A 16127-nucleotide genomic window follows, 5' to 3' on the forward strand; every position below is an offset into this window, starting at 1 on the left:
TGCCTACTACAGCACCTAGTTGTGCCTATCCACGGCACCTTTTCCACTTTAGCCCTCCGTTGCCCTATGTCGGTAACCCCTTGAGCATATAAAAGGAGGCCCGGGGCAACGTAGATGGGGGTCGGCCATCTCGAGAGCTCTCGCGAGGTTCAGCAATTCCACACACTCACGCTCGGTCTCGCTCCCGAGCTAGAAATCAATACCAATCCACAAAGCAGGAGTAGGGTTTTACGCATCCGTGCGGCCCGAACCTGGGTAAACCGCCCGCGTGCTTCGCCTCGATCTGCTCTTTGCGCAACCTCCGCCCCCCGCCGAACCAAAAGGGACCCGGACCGCCGGTCCCATAGGTGCCCGTGGATCAGAAACCCCGGCATCTCTGGCGCGCCAGGTAGGGGGCATCGAAGTTGTGTGAATCAGATCCGGCGTTCTTGCGGGCTAGATCTTCATCTTCTTCATCGATCTTCACCATCTTCATCAACATGCCGCCAAAGAAGAAAGTTTCGGAGGCAGCCGCTCCGTCCGCGCCGAGCCACCCACCGCCGGAGCAAACGGACGGTGGGGCAGGCACCGGCGGAAGGGCACGCATCGATGAGGGAACTCACGGTGCTGCCAGGTCCCAGGGCAAGGCTGCGCTGCCCATCGGCGGCGTGGCCGGCTCCCACAACGACCGGGCGCCCTCCAAGACCTCGGCGTCCATGCATGCACCGCGCCCATCTCAGGAGGCGCGGGACCGGCAGCGTCATGGTACTCACGGTACCATGCGCTCGCTGGACCCATATCGAGCTGGTGGATCCTAGAGCGCCCAGGACCACCATGCGCGTCAACAAGCCGGCGCGAGCGAGACACGGTCGCCTGGACGAGATACTGCTCCTTCTAACATAGTTAGAAGTCTGAGCTTATCCCGCTCCTCGCACCGTTCGTTGCCGCCGCCCGCCACCGCAGCCGAAGCTCTGGCGCGAGCTCAGCTGCTCCTAGACTACCCTCCAGCGCCGGACAAGATCGACGACTGGAGGGCCACTATCCAGAGTCTCATCGGTTTCGCCAACGGCGACACTCCTCGGCAGCCGACCACATCGCAGCCGTAGCGAGTCAGCCAGGCAAAAACCGGTGGTGACAAGACTGGTGGGGGTGCAACTACTGTGCACTCCCCACCCCGAAGGCCAAGATCACCGACTCGCCGGGTCCACCTCGACAGCGATTCCACCGCGTCGTCTGATCCCCGAGTTCGTCGCGATCAGCGCCAAGTTCTTCAAGAACGGCAGCGGGAAGACGCTCGTACTCGCATCGAGCGCCGGAGAGAAGCGCGACGTCAGTCAGACCAGCGCGCTGGGCCCTCTGTTGACATGCATGCGCCGGGGGAACCAGGCGACTTACCGTACCCGGTAGGTTGCCCTGCGTTCACTCGTGAGCTGCGGCAAGTCCAGTGGCCCAGTACGAAGAACTTCAAGCCCGACGTACCAAAGAAGTACGACGGCAAGTTGCATCCGTCCGAGTTCCTCAGCATCTACACCATCGCGGTGCAGGCTGCTGGGGGGCGGGATGACAAGATCCTTGCCAACTACTTCCCGTTGGTACTCAAGCCCAACGTCAGGTCCTGGCTCATGCACTTGCCGGACAACTCCATATCCTCTTGGGCTGAGCTGTGCCATCAGTTTGTTGGTGCCTTCACAGGCGGCCACAAACCTCATGGCCAAGAGAGCGATCTTCATCTGCTCGTCCAGAAGGAAGGAGAGCCCCTGCACCAGTACATCCAGAGGTTCAGCCGTGTACACCACAACATCCCAAATATCCACCCCGCCGCGGTAATCAGCGCGTTCCATCAGAACGTGCGTAACCGCAGGATGCGGGAGGAGTTGGCGATGTGCAAGATTCGGGACGTCAGCAAGCTTTATGCCCTGGCCGACAGATGTGCATGCGCTGAGGAGGGGAGGAAATTCCCCGGAGAAAGCACTGGAGCAGGAGGATCTGACAGTGAGGATGCCGCCCCGGCAAAGAGAAGCCGGCGGCGCAACAACAGGAAGAAGCAGAACAACGAGGTGCTGGTCGTTGAGCAGTCCGGCAATGAAGGTGACGCCACGAAGGCTACAGTTGGTAGCTCCGGCAAGGAAGTTGCCGCATGCACCAACTGTCAGGCTGTGGCGGCCGCCGACAAGCGGGACGGCTCCGGCAAGCAATACTGTAAGATTCACCGCACCAAGGGCCATGACCTCCAGAGCTGCAAGAAGGTCGAGCAGCTCGTCCAGCAACAGAGGGCTGAGTACGAGCGGCGTGACAGGGAGAGAGCCCAAGGGGGTGCCGAGAAGCCTGGCCAGAAGCGCACCGGCCAGGAAGGACGCCGCGGCAAGGCCAAGCAGCGGCAAGGAGACAGACCTCCCCGCGGCCGCGACAACGACGAAGGCGATGGGGAGGATGAAGACATGGATGACGTTGAGACCAGTGAGCAGGAGTTTCAGAAAGCCACAGAGGTCTTGTGCGTTGACGGGGGTGCTTCCCTGCATACCTCGCACCGCCAACTCAAACAGTGGGTGCGGGAAGTCAATGCAGCGGAACCACCCATCGAATCGCGCAAGCTTCTGAAGTGGTCCAGCACGCCTATCATCTTTGACATTGAGGACCACCCTGATCGCACAACCGCGGTTGGGTGTCTGCCGATGTTGCTTTCACCAACTATCCGCAACCTCAAGGTCACCAAGATGCTAGTTGACGGCGGGGCCGGCTTAAACCTGATCTCCTCCGCTGTGCTCCGAAAACTCCAGATCCCCGACGGCGAGCTCGAAGAAACCGGCACATTCCAAGGAATCAATCCGGGAAGGAGCAAGCTGAAGGGGAAGGTCACGCTACCGGTAACATTCGGCAGCGAGTTAAACTTCAGGACTGAGAGGGTCACGTTCGACGTTGCCGATATCCCGTTGCCTTACAATGGGATACTTGGCCGTCCAGCACTCGCCAAGTTCATGGCGGCCTCTCACTACGCGTATAACATGCTGAAGATGCCAGGCCCGATAAGCGTCATTTCTGTCCCTGGCGACAAGAAGGACGCTCTTATCTGTGCCGACAAGATCTACCGGGAAGCAGCAGCCACAGCAGACCACGATCCACTTGCCGCTGAAGCTCCCGGGACCAAGAAGACCAAGTCCGGCAAGAGTTCTGGTTCCTACTCCGGCAAGCGCGCCTCTTCGGAGTGCTGTGCTGCCGTCGAGGACACGCCATCGAGCTCCACCGGCAAGAAGACCAAGTCCGGAAAGAGCTCTGGTGCCCACTCCGGCAAGCGCACCTCTTCGGAGTGCCGCGCTGCCGTCGAGGACGCACCATCGAGCTCCACCGGCAAGAAGACCCAGTCCGGCAAGAGCTCTGGTGCCCACTCTGGCAAGCGCACCTCTTCGGAGTGCCGCGCTGCCGTCGAGGACGCACCATCGAGCTCCACCGGCAAGAAGACCCAGTCCGGCAGAAGCTCTGATGCCCACTCCGGCAAGCGCGCCTCTTCGGAGTGCTGCGCTACCGTCGAGGACGCACCATCGAGCTTCACCGGCAAACACAAGAAGACGATGGCAGCTCCGCCAGAGACGAAGAAGGTGTCCGCCAAGGAGGATGGCACTGGTAGTACCTTCACCATCAGTGCCGCGCTTGATCCTAAATAGGAAGGCGTGCTCGTTGCTTTCCTGCGGGCGAATGTCGACGTATTTGCATGGCAACCGTCTGACATCCCCGGCGTTCCTAGGAAAGTGATTGAGCACCACCTTGCCGTTTGTCCTCATGCGCGGCCCGTCAAGCAGAAAGTCCGGAAGCAGGCGGTGGAGCGCCAAGAATTCATTGCGGAGGAAATTAAGAAACTGGAAGCAGCAGGCCTCGTCAGAGGAGTGCTCCATCCCACGTGGTTGGCCAATCCTGTAGTCGTGCGCAAGGCAAACGGGAAATGGAGGCTCTGCATCGATTTCACCGATGTTAACAAAGCTTGTCCCAAAGACCCATTTCCTTTGCCGCGGATTGACCAGATTGTTGACTCCACAGCTGGCTGTGATTTGCTTTCATTTCTTGATGCATACTCCGGGTATCATCAGATCTTCATGGCAGAGGAGGATGAAGAGAAGACCGCATTTATTACTCCATGTGGCACGTACTGTTTCGTACGGATGCCTTTCGGATTAAAGAATGCTGGTTCAACATTTGCAAGAGTAGTCCATATTGCTCTTGAGCCACAAATACACAGAAATGTGGAAGCCTACATGGATGATATAGTGGTCAAGAGCAAGGACGGAGCAACCCTGATCCAAGACTTGGACGAGACTTTTGCAAATCTGCGCAAGATCAGCCTCAAGCTCAACCCAGAGAAGTGTGTGTTTGGAGTTCCCTCCGGCAAGCTTCTCGGGTTCTTCGTGTCTCAGCGAGGGATTGAAGCCAATCCTGACAAGATCAAGGCCATTGAGCAGATTGAAGCACCGAAGCGCGTCAAGGATGTACAGAAACTTGCCGGTTGCGTGGCTGCTCTCAGCAGGTTCATCTCTCGGTCTACTGAGCGCGCCCTGCCATTTTTCAAACTATTGAAAAAAGCAGGTCCAATGAAATGGACTCCGGAAGCGGAGGCTGCGCTACAAGACCTGAAGAGATACCTGTCCTCCCCTCTAATACTTGTTGCGCCTAAACCACAAGAGAAGTTGCTGCTGTACATAGCGGCAACCAACCAAGTGGTTAGTGCTGCGTTAGTGGCAGAGAGGGAGGCGGATGACGAGCCAGCAACCGCGGCAAGCGCATCCAGTGACAAGCAGGGGGCTTCCCCGACAAGCTCTGGTCCCGACAAAGATGAACCCACGCTGATACACGAGGAGATACGGAAGAAAATGGTGCAGCGCCCAGTTTACTTTGTCAGTTCCCTCTTGCAGGGGGCTAGGTCAAGGTACTCTGGTGTGCAGAAACTGCTTTTCGGCCTTCTCATGGCCTTGAGAAAGCTGCGCCATTACTTCCAAGCACATGAGATCACAGTGGTCACTCGCTTTCCGCTGAAGAGGATACTGCAGAATCCAGAAGCAACCGGCAGGATTGTTGAGTGGGCACTGGAACTGTCAAGCTTTAGTCTCAAGTTTGAAAGCACTTCAACTATCCAGAGCAGAGCATTGGCAGAATTCATAGCGGAATGGACGCCAACTCCAGATGAAGAAATTCCGGAGACGAGCATCCCCGACAAAGAAGCAAGCAGAGAGTGGCTGATGTACTTTGATGGTGCCTTCTCGCTGCAAGGCGCCGGCGCTGGTGTGCTGCTTATCGCGCCCACCGGAGAGCACCTCAAGTACATAGTCCAGATGCACTTTCCCAAGGAGCAAGCAACGAACAATACTGCAGAGTATGAGGGATTGCTTGCCGGTCTCAGGAGCGCGGCAGACCTTGGGATCAAGAAGCTCATTGTCAGGGGTGACTCACAGCTTGTCGTCCGCCAAGTAAACAAGAATTATCAGAGTCCGTTGATGGAAGCTTACGTTGACGAAGTGAGAAAGCTAGAAGAGCGCTTTGACGGCCTACAAGTGGAGCACGTTCTGAGATCTCAGAACGCCATTGCAGATGGCCTGTCGAAGTGCGCCGCACTTAAGTTACCTGTGGAACCAGGGACCTTTGTGCTCAAGCTGACTCAACCGTCCGTAACACCATCAAATGGACAAAGCAAGAAGAGGAAGTTGATTCCTGGTGACTACCTGCCGGCAGAGCTTCCCGAAGCCGCCGCCAAGAAGGTCCCCAAGATCAACACCGAAGGCGCTGAGGAGCAGTCTGCTCCGGCGAGCCCTAGGGCTTGTTCCGTTGAAGCAAAAGCTCCCGGCAAGCTTGTCGCGAAATATCACGCTCCGGCAGAGACACAGCTTTTCGCCGTAGAAGCGGATATTCCCGCAGCAATCTCCAAGATCAACGCCAAGAGCGCCGGGGAGCCAGATGCTCCGGCAAACCCTAGGGTTTGTTCCGTTGAAGCTGAAGCTCCCAGCAAGCTTGTCGCGGAGCGCAAGCTCCGGCAGAGACACAGCCTCTCGCCGTAGAAGCGGATGTTCCCGCGGCAGCAGAGTTGCCTTTAGTCCTTGTTGTCGAGCCACAGGCTCCAACGTGGGCGCAGCAGATTGTCCGTTTCCTTCAGACAGGAGAACTTCTCGAAGAGCAAGAAGAAGCCCGAAAGAGTAGCCCGGCAGTCAAGTATGTACCAGTTCGTCGACAAGACACTATACAGAAGAAGACTCAACGGTGTGAAATTGAGGTGTATTCCCTGAGAAGATGGACAAAAGCTGTTGGCAGAGATACACAGAGGCATATGTGGCCACCACATTGGCGCGAGAGCGCTTGTCGGCAAAGCATTCCGGCAAGGATTCTTCTGGCCAACAGCCCTCCAGGATGCAACTGCACAAGTAACCAAGTGTGAAGCGTGCCAGTTCCATTCCAAGCAGATACACCAGCCAGCTCAAGCTCTCCAGATGATCCCTTTATCCTGGCCATTTTCGGTCTGGGGGCTCGACATCCTCGGCCCCTTCCCCCGAGCTGTCAGGGGCTTTGAGTACTTGTACTTCGCAGTCGACAAGTTCACAAAGTGGCCAGAAGTGGAACCAGTGAGGAAGGTGACCGCACAGTCAGCCGTCAAGTTCTTCAGGTCGATTGTTTGCCGCTTCGGGATCCCTAACCGGATAATCACCGACAACGGCACACAATTTACGAGCCACACCTTCATGCAGTACGTCCAAGATCTCGGCACCAAGGTCTACTTCGCTTCTGTTGCTCACCCAAGGAGCAACGGTCAAGCAGAGAGGGCGAACGTCGAGGTGCTGCGCGGGCTCAAGACCAGAACTTTCGACAGGCTGCACAAGTGCGGAAGAAACTGGATCGAGGAGCTACCGGTGGTTCTTTGGTCGATCAGAACGACGCCAAATCGAGCCACTGGACAGACACCCTTTGCTCTAGTCTATGGAGCAGAGGCAGTTACCCCCACGGAACTCGTATACGGGTCACCTCGAGTGCTCGCTTACGATGAGCTTGAGCAAGAGTGGCTGCGGCAAGATGACGCGCTTCTCCTTGAGGAAGATCGTCTTCAGGCTACTGTGCGAGCTGCTCGCTACCAGCAAGCTCTGCGCCGCTACCATAGCCGCAGAGTCAGTGCCAGGAGTTTCGAGGAAGGCGACCTTGTTCTTCGGCGCGTTCAGTCGGCCAAGAATTCCAACAAGTTGACGCCGAAGTGGGAAGGCCCTTACCGGGTGAAACGAGTCACAAGGCCTGGCGCTGTCCGCCTTGAGACCGAAGATGGCATTCCAGTGAGCAACTCCTGGAACATCGAGCATCTTTGTAAGTTTTACCCGTAAGGCGCGGTTGTCGGACCCCGTCCGGCAACCACCTTTCTGTACGAGTCTTGCCGCTGTTGCATGTGATCCTCTGTACAGAGCCAGGCGCAGACCCTGAGCACCAGTAAATGAAGCGTTGCATACCCCGGGGGCTATAGCATGCATGCTAGGTTGAGTCTGAGTCTCGTGCTTGGTTAGGGTCGATAGTCCCTAACAGCGGCTAACCCCTAGCTTAGAGTTCGAGTGTCCGTCCCTTTGCTTTTCCTTCGTTCGCAGGGCTCGCACGTCCTGGCCAGACCACCTAGAGACGAAAAGGAGAAGAAGGGCGCGCCGGCACCTGGGCCCCGGCAAGAACGCCGGGGGCTGTGAATGCCAAGATGTCACCCCCGGCAAGCCAGAGTTGCCGGGGGCTGTGATATCAGATAAGTTTTCCATCCCTCTTCATGCATCCCCTTATGGACTGGGGAATGTGAAACCGCGTTTCTTCCCGTAAACTGCCGTGCTCCCCCAACTCTAGGCCCTGGAGCGCGTTCCCGGGGCCAAGTTTGGTCGTAGCCGCGACAGCAAAGGGATGAAACGAGGAGGCCGCACCCACCTCGTTCCCGCCTCCGTCAAAGGCGTGAGAACGGTCGAGCGGCATGGGAAGGCGGCAGGGCTTGTTCTCGGGGAATGGAATGCCTGTCCGAGAGATACCAAGGATTTGCTCCTTGGCGTGGGTTTGACCCGCGAGGCAAATAACCCGGCAAACATCCCCTTTTCATTAAAAAAACATCCATACAGGTACAGTCCATAGAGGATGAAAAACATGAAAGAGAGGATTACAAGTTTTAGATACAGCTAAGGCCCGAAGGCTTACAATTAAAAAGATAAGGTGCCCGTAATCCCTTTCCTGTCCCTCTCTTCAGGAGGTAGGTCAAGGAGGCGAAAAGGGGAAAGGGGCGCCAAGGCAAGCTACAGGTGCCAGAAGACACCAAGAGAACATCCCGGGGGCCGGGCGGTGATGGCGACGCCGGGAGAAGGGTGCGAAGGAGGGGCGGCAGGACGTCAGCACGCTGTCGAGGGCACCACGCCCTCGTACTCCGACCTGACGGCCTTGTCTCCAGCCATCTTCCCCTTCCGCGGCCTCCCTACGCCAGTCGCCCAAGGAGACGCCCCCGGGGAGTTCAAGAAGCCGGCGGCGCGGATGATGGGGTCGCCGGTGCCGCACGAGACGGCGCCTGACACCTAGTCGGAGCCGCCGTCCTGCCGCCCGCCACCCTCACCACCACTGCCGCTCTCCTCCTCGTCACTCTCGCTCGAGGAGGAGCCTTCGCTATCGGAGGAGCTGTCCACGCAGCACTTCGCCCGGGTGCCGAAGCACCCGAAGACCTTGACGGAGAGGAGATCGCCCTCCACCAGCTTAAAATGGAGGGTGAGTCCCCCCGTCAAGCTGTGGATGCGGGCGAACGTCTTCCACCCTCGATCGAGATACATCACACTAGGGGCTGGGAACACCACGCGAACTCGCGTGCCGCTGATCCCACAGCCCCTCATGTGTGATCTCAGAGTTTCGGGCGGGTCCGACTCCATCGCGCTCGCGAACGGAGCTGGAAGCCGGAGGCGACGACGAGGCGCCTGGCGCAGCTTGACGAAGAACTCGCGAGGGTTGTCCCCTATATGGACCGCCGCGGGGGGAGGAGCCGCCGGCGGGGGCGAAGCTGGCGCGTCGCCCCGTCCGCCTCTTCCCTGAGCGCCTCGACCTCGTCCACGACCTCGCCCCCTCCCTCTTCCCCTTATGGCTGGCTCTGCCACCACGAGCGAGGAAAAGGGGAGGGTGCGCTGTCTGGCGGCGACCCTCGCCGCCACCGATGAAGGCCCAGGATTCCCTTTCTCCATGGCGAATGAGAAAAAGGGGAGCAGAAGCTGAAGAAAGGAGGAGACGGGAGAGTGCAGGCTTCGGTGCTCCCTTCCCGCTCCTTATAAAGGAGCGAAGTGGGAGCCCAGCCGCCCCGCTCAGCGAATCAAGGCACAGGAAGAGCAGGGAGGCGGGCCGACTCGCCCCCTCTTCTCGCAACGGCCCAGGTTCCCGCTCCCGTCGTCCGCGATCCCAAGTGCATGGGAGCCGCGTGGCGGAGATGCAGAACTGAGGCGGCGGATGGGGCGGCCTCGCCCTACCCCGTGATCTCGGGGAGTGGGCGCTTCGGAAACCGCGCATCGGCCCCGTCCAGTAAATGCGCCACGCCCCCACGCCTACCTCCGTTTGGAGAAGAGGGCGTGGGCCATTCCCCTTCATCATGGCTTGACGCATGCTCGCGGGGCTCAGCCCCACGCGCGCGCCACTCGCGTCACCCACGACGCCGCGTTTGACGCGCGCCGTCCCGAGCGTGCGCGATAGAAGCGGAGAGATATGCGGCGTGACCTAGGCCGCGCGTGCCCGTGCACTGTTTTGGGCCTGGCCCAACAGCGCTCGGCACCGTGTCTGGCCCAGGCCCGGGGGCTCCTGTCGGTGTACTAAATTAGGGGTACCCTTAGTACCCCGAACTTGTGCACGGGCAGTCGCAGCGTCCCGCGGCAAGGCCTGCCAGGTCACCGCCAAGAACCTCCATGGTCCCTTTGAAGACCATTCAAGAACAAAGTACTCAAGACAAGACCCCGGCAAGAGGAGCTTGTCGGGAAGAAGGCAAGGCCCCGGCAAGAGGAGCTTGCCGGGAAGGCCATCAGAAGCGTCCCAAGGCCCCGGCAAGAGGCGCTTGCCGAGAAGGCCATCCAAGGCATTCCAAGGAACTTGCCGCGGCGCGCTATGCGCCCCGGCAAGGCCCGGTGAGCAACAAGCTCCCGGGAGCGACGAGTCGGCGGCCGCGGCAAGGCGCTTGCCGCGGCAAGCCCCCACTCCACGCCCGCGCTCCAGCACATCCACCCACGTGTCGCTCCGGGGCCCCTCCCGAGCGCACGTGGCAGGAGGCTGTGCAGCTAGGGGCGTGCGGTGGCACGCAGGCGCTGACAAGACAACCATCGTGGCAAGACGGTGGCGTCCCTAGCGGTCCCTCTCGGTGCTGTCTAGGCGACACAGACAGGCATTTAATGCCCTTGTCCCCTGCCGTCAGGGTTAGGTATGATAGCACTGTAGCAGCTAGCTGTGCCTACTACAGCACCTAGCTGTGCCTATCCACGGCACCTTTTCCACTTTAGCCCTTCGTTGCCCTATGTCGGTAACCCCTTGAGCATATAAAAGGAGGCCCGGGGCAACGTAGATGGGGGTCGGCCATCTCGAGAGCTCTCGCGAGGTTCAGCAATTCCACACACTCACGCTCGGTCTCGCTCCCGAGCTAGAAATCAATACCAGTCCACAAAGCAGGAGTAGGGTTTTACGCATCCGTGCGGCCCGAACCTGGGTAAACCGCCCGCGTGCTTCGCCTCGATCTGCTCTTTGCGCAACCTCCACCCCCCGCCGAACCAAAAGGGACCCGGACCGCCAGTCCCATAGGTGCCCGTGGATCAGAAACCCCGGCAATGATACATCGTAATGAGTAGCAAGTAAATAAAGTAACTAAGGTGCAGCAAGGTGGCCCAATCCTTTTTTGTAGCAAAGGACAAGCCTGGACGAACTCTTATATAATGCAAAGCGCTCCCGAGCACACATAGGAATTGTTGTCAAGCTAGTTTTCATCATGCTCATATGATTCGCGTTCGTTACTTTGATAATTTGATATGTGGGTGGACCGGTGCTTGGGTGCTGCCCTTCCTTGGACAAGCCTCCCACTTATGATTAACCCCTCTCGCAAGCATCCGCAACTACGAAAGAAGAATTAAGGTAAACCTAACCATAGCATGAAACATATGGATCCAAATCAGCCCCTTACGAAGCAACGCATAAACTAGGGTTTACGCTTCTGTCACTCTAGCAACCCATCATCTACTTATTACTTCCCAATCCTTCCCCTAGGCCCAAATAATGGTGAAGTGTCATGTATTCGACGTTCACATAACACCACTAGAGGAAAAGACAACATACATCTCATCAAAATATCGAACGAATACCAAATTCACATGATTACTTATAACAAGACTTCTCCCATGTCCTCAGGAACAAACGTAACTACTCACAAAGCATATTTATGATCAAGATCAAAAGAGTATTAATTATCATTAAGGATCTGAAAATATAATCTTCCACTGGATAAACCAACTAGCATCAACTACAAGGAGTAATTAACACTACTAGCAACCCACAGGTACCAATCTGAGGTTTGGGGACCAAGATCGAATACAAGAGATGAACTAGGGTTTGAGAGGAGATGGTGCTGGTGAAGTTGTTGATGGAGATTGACCCCCTCTCAATGAAAGGATCGATGGTGATGACGATGGCGATGATTTCCCCCTCCCGAAGGGATGTTTCCCCGGCAGAACAGCTCCGCCGAAGCCCTAGATTGGTTCTACCCAGGTTCCGCCTCGAGACGGTGTCCCTTCGTCCCAAAAGCTTCCTTCTTGTTTTTTCCAGGTCAAGACACACCATATAGCCAAAGATGGGCACCGGAGGCCTGCCAGGGGGCCCACAAGGTCGGGGGGCGCGCCCAGGGGTTAGGGCACGCCCTTCACACTTGTGGCTGGCTGGTGGCCCCCCTCTGGTACTTTCTTCGCCCAATTTTTTTATATATTCCAAAAACATGCTTCGTGAAGTTTCAGGACTTTTGGAGTTGTGCAAAATAGGTCTCTAATATTTGCTCCTTTTTTAGTTCAGAATTCCAGTTGCCGGCATTCTCCCTCTTCATGTAAACCTTATAAAATAAGAGAGAATAGGCATAAGTATTGTGATATAACGTGTAATAACAGTCCATAATGCAATGAATATCAATATAAAAGCATGATGCAAAATGGACGTATCAGGTCCCGAGCTTGTAGCCTAGATGCCATGGTAACAAGGGCACGAGGTTTTACCCAGATCTTGGCTAATACCCTACGTCATGCTTGTGTTTGTATTGATTTGGGGTAGAGCACAAAGTAGAGGTTGATCTACCACGAGATTGATCTCTATCATCTATGATCCCTACCAGTCAGTTTATATAGGTACCAGGGGGCCTAGGGTTATAGATAGGTCAGCTACACATAAGGTAAATGTATTGTAGACGACCTCTAAGTTTTGAAGTATGCGCCAAGTCTTCGGAAATATTCCTTCTACGCGCCATGGGCCTTCTGGAGATGGCATACTGGTGAACTGCCATGGAGTTCCTCGGCCCGACCCACCTGGCCAGGAGACGATGTGGTGAGTGACCCCTAGTCTGGGATACCATCAGTTGGGATGATTTCAGATATAGAAGTGATATGTGGTGAATCTCTCAAACTTATGCTAGACCATATGATTTGAGCTTTGATCATAATACCACAGCAGTTGAAGTTGTGTAGAAAGGTTGGAATGATTTCAGATTTAGAAGAGTGCTACGGGGTGACACTTTATTGTTGTGGAATAGTTTGAAATTAAGATGTGAAGAAATGGAGATGTATGGTAGAAAAGATTATTTTAGATGGATGTTAATATTTGATGCAAGGTTTACTGTTAAGTCATTTTGTATAGACAAATGATCATAGTGGAAAGTGGCTTTCCTCAAAAATCCTTGTGGAAGATCAATGTTCCGCCTAAAAACAATGTCTTTCAATTTTGTGGTTCATGGTTAAAAATAGCATCCTTATTAGGAACAATTTACTTAAGAGGGGCGGGTAGGGTAGCAAAAATGTGCATCCTGTGGGCAGGATGGGAGCATTGAACATTTGTTCTTTCATTATTCATTTGCTAGGATAGTATGGAGTCTTTTTAAATGTGCTTTTGACTTAAGAAAAAATCCAAAAAAAGTTAGATGGTTGCTTTGGAAGTTGGATTAGGAGCTTCCCAAAAGAAAACAAGAAATTGGTACTTGTTGGGGTTGCTGCTCTTTTTTTGGACTACTTGGAAATGTAGAAATAATATTGTGTTTGAGAAAAAAATTGTTAATTAATTCAATTGTGCAAATCAAATTGAGTAGTCCAGCGGATAATAAGTTGGTCGATATTGCAGATAAAGTAGGAACACCAAAAGGTGTTGATGCTGACAGCAAGGCTCATAGAGCGGGTAGCAAGTGAGGTGTATCACGCTTCACAAGGGTGGCTCATGGTGTTCTTCGTATCAGTGTCTGAAGCTCCTTGTTGGCGACTTCCCTGACGACGACAACTCTTTAGGGTTCTTTGCGCTTGGATGCATTAGTTCTTTTTTGCAGTTCTTTCCTATCTAGATGTCCTAGTTCTATGCTGGTCAGGTTTGTTTTTTAGGCCCTGTTTGGTTTGCACCTTAAGGTTGCCATGCCTAAGCTTAGTCGTGCCCATAATATTTTAGGCATGTGTTTGGTTCAACATGGACCAAAAGATGGCCGTACTTATAAGGAGCCAACTTATCAATTAGCCCACCAGGACCACCACTAGCTTTCAAATTAACACTAATTTTGCACTGTGCGCAATTGCAAAGCATGGATAGCCATGGACCGAACGAATTAGGAGGCCAAACAAACTGCAAGGTTACGTCCTATAGAATGGATGTCATTCTGTACCACGACGTTTTGCATGCGACGCATCCTTGGAGAATGGAATACAGAGCATTGAACAACGGAACTAAATTTGTGCACACATGGAGCCTACACCTATACACCCGAGACCATGAACGCAAATCTCGTCATCCCGCACCAATTAGCTGCTGTACTTTGCATCCTACACAGGAGAGGGGCCAACGCGCGCGGCGTTCGGGGGATCAGCTGCAGAGTGCCAGCCTCCAGTAGTCGTGGTTGGAGTCGACGTGGCAGAGCACGGCGAGGAAGATGTCCTCGTCGCAGGGCAGGCAGAGCCTGGCGTCGGCGGCGAACTCGTACTCTTCCCGCGCGCGGTCGAGCAGCTCCCGGAACAGCGGGTGGTCGAGGGAGGAGACCCGGACGACGTACCGCCGCAGCTCCTCCCCGACGTACACCACCGTGTGGCCCCTCGGCACGTCCACCGGGATGGCCTCGTCTCCGGCCTCGAGTTGCGCCCACGCGCTCGCCGTCGGGCCGAGCAGCTGCAGCTCGGCGCTGAGCTTCCTGCAGGCGCCCAGGAAGGACCTGAGGAGCCTCCTGTTGGATCGCCGTCCTCCCTTCATGCCGCTCGAACGTACCATGCGTACGTGTGTCTGTGTGGCACTGTGTGGCACTGCTGCGTATATTCTGTATATATACGCGGTCATGCAACTGGGCCTGTGCCTTGTGGATTGGTCGACATTAATGGTTGTAGCCTCAGAGGCATGTGCTATGTTTGTTTAGCTTGTGGCAAGCTGCAAAACTAGACTCTCGAGGTGACGTTTGGATGTGCGTACGCCAAAGAGAACGAAAGAAAACCGATCGTACATTGGTATATACGTTTGCACGGTCTAGGCCGCAACGGCCAAGGGGATTCCTTATGTCACTTATCGTTATGCGGGCAACTTTTAGTTGCATCCACAGTGATGTAAAGCCGTCGTCGCGATCGTTGAAAATTACCTGTGTCTGCATTAAGTCGTGCATGTGCTGCCATTAGCGTACAGCCGTACACCATCACCAGTGGCCTACCTTTATATGGATGGATCAACCGAGGCAGCAGTGCTCCTGAATTCCGCCACGATATTCCGGTCAAATGAGTGCCTTGCAGTCTCCAGCAACCACTGCGTACAGCTTGACACGAATTTATCGGCAGGCGCATGTTGACCACGCAAAGGCCACAGCCCTTGACAGAATATAAAACAGTTCTCAGACGGTACGAGATAGTCCCGGCGTACGTCCTTGAACGTATGGAGCTGGTACATCACCGTGTACGTACTACGTAGTCCTTTTCTCCTCCTCCCATCTCCTTCAACCAAAATGGTCGATCGACGTCACGAAGATTCTGGAGCGGCACGCTCTCTCTCCAATAATGGGAGGAGGATCGAGCGGCCGAGCAACTAACTGCGTCTCGAAGTTGTCGAAGGAGTTAGATTCTTGCACACATCGCCTTGAGGTCGGGGAGGAGATAAGCTAGGGCGCGAGGAGAGGGATGGGGCTCGCGGCCTCATTGGACGGGGCGACGGCGGCGGCGGCATTCATTGCGGTGAAAGGAAGCTCTGCCGGGACTGCTCCTCACTCTCCGGAGCCACCGGCCGGCGGCCGAGCGGTGCGCTGCCAGCTTCACATTCTGCTTTCGAGGTGAAGGAAGTACGTGCATCCTGGGCGGCGGCGGCATGGGAAGAATTGGACGACGGGTGCGTGGTCTATTCCTCGCTTGCTGTAAGTAATGCGGTCACATCGCTCATTTCTTTTTTCTACGTGGGCCGGCCGAGTAAGAATCCTGCTGTATCAATTAGGCAGTACCTGTTTCTTCTTCCTTTTCCTTTTGAGCTGAGCACGTGTCTTCTTGCACATAGATATATATATTTTGGTAATCTACTGACGTACGACCATTTTCTATTTTTATTTTAAATGCTTCTTATCATATATATTTTTTGTAAAATATATTTTTCATTGGTTTTATATCAAAAGTAGAAGCAAAAAAAAGTGCACATGTTGCAAATCAATGTTCATGTAACGACGAAAAGGTGTCCGTATTTAAAAAAAATGTTCATCCAACTAGAAATTTATTTGCATATTTTTAATTCAAAAGTAGTATTTTTATAAATGTACATGTAAATCAATAACGTTCTTCGTCTATGAAAAATATTGTTCATTGCATTTTTCACAAAGGTTCAGCATGTATTGAAAAACATCATCGCGTATTAAAAAGCATCAGAAATTTAAAAAAATGTTCATCATGTTTGTACAGAAGGGTTATATTATGCATTAAAAATGTTCATCACAT

At 54.6% G+C, this 16127-nt stretch overlaps 1 pseudogene; it reads right to left on the reverse strand.

Annotated features, from left to right (window-relative positions):
- Positions 1 to 13739: 13739 nt before the first annotated feature.
- Positions 13740 to 14457, reverse strand: LOC125530772 (auxin-responsive protein SAUR50 pseudogene; annotated as a pseudogene).
- Positions 14458 to 16127: the final 1670 nt, after the last annotated feature.

The sequence above is a fragment of the Triticum urartu genome, chromosome 2A (assembly GCF_056163025.1).
Source record: "Triticum urartu cultivar PI428250 chromosome 2A, HENAU_Tu73, whole genome shotgun sequence".
NCBI lineage: Eukaryota > Viridiplantae > Streptophyta > Magnoliopsida > Poales > Poaceae > Triticum > Triticum urartu.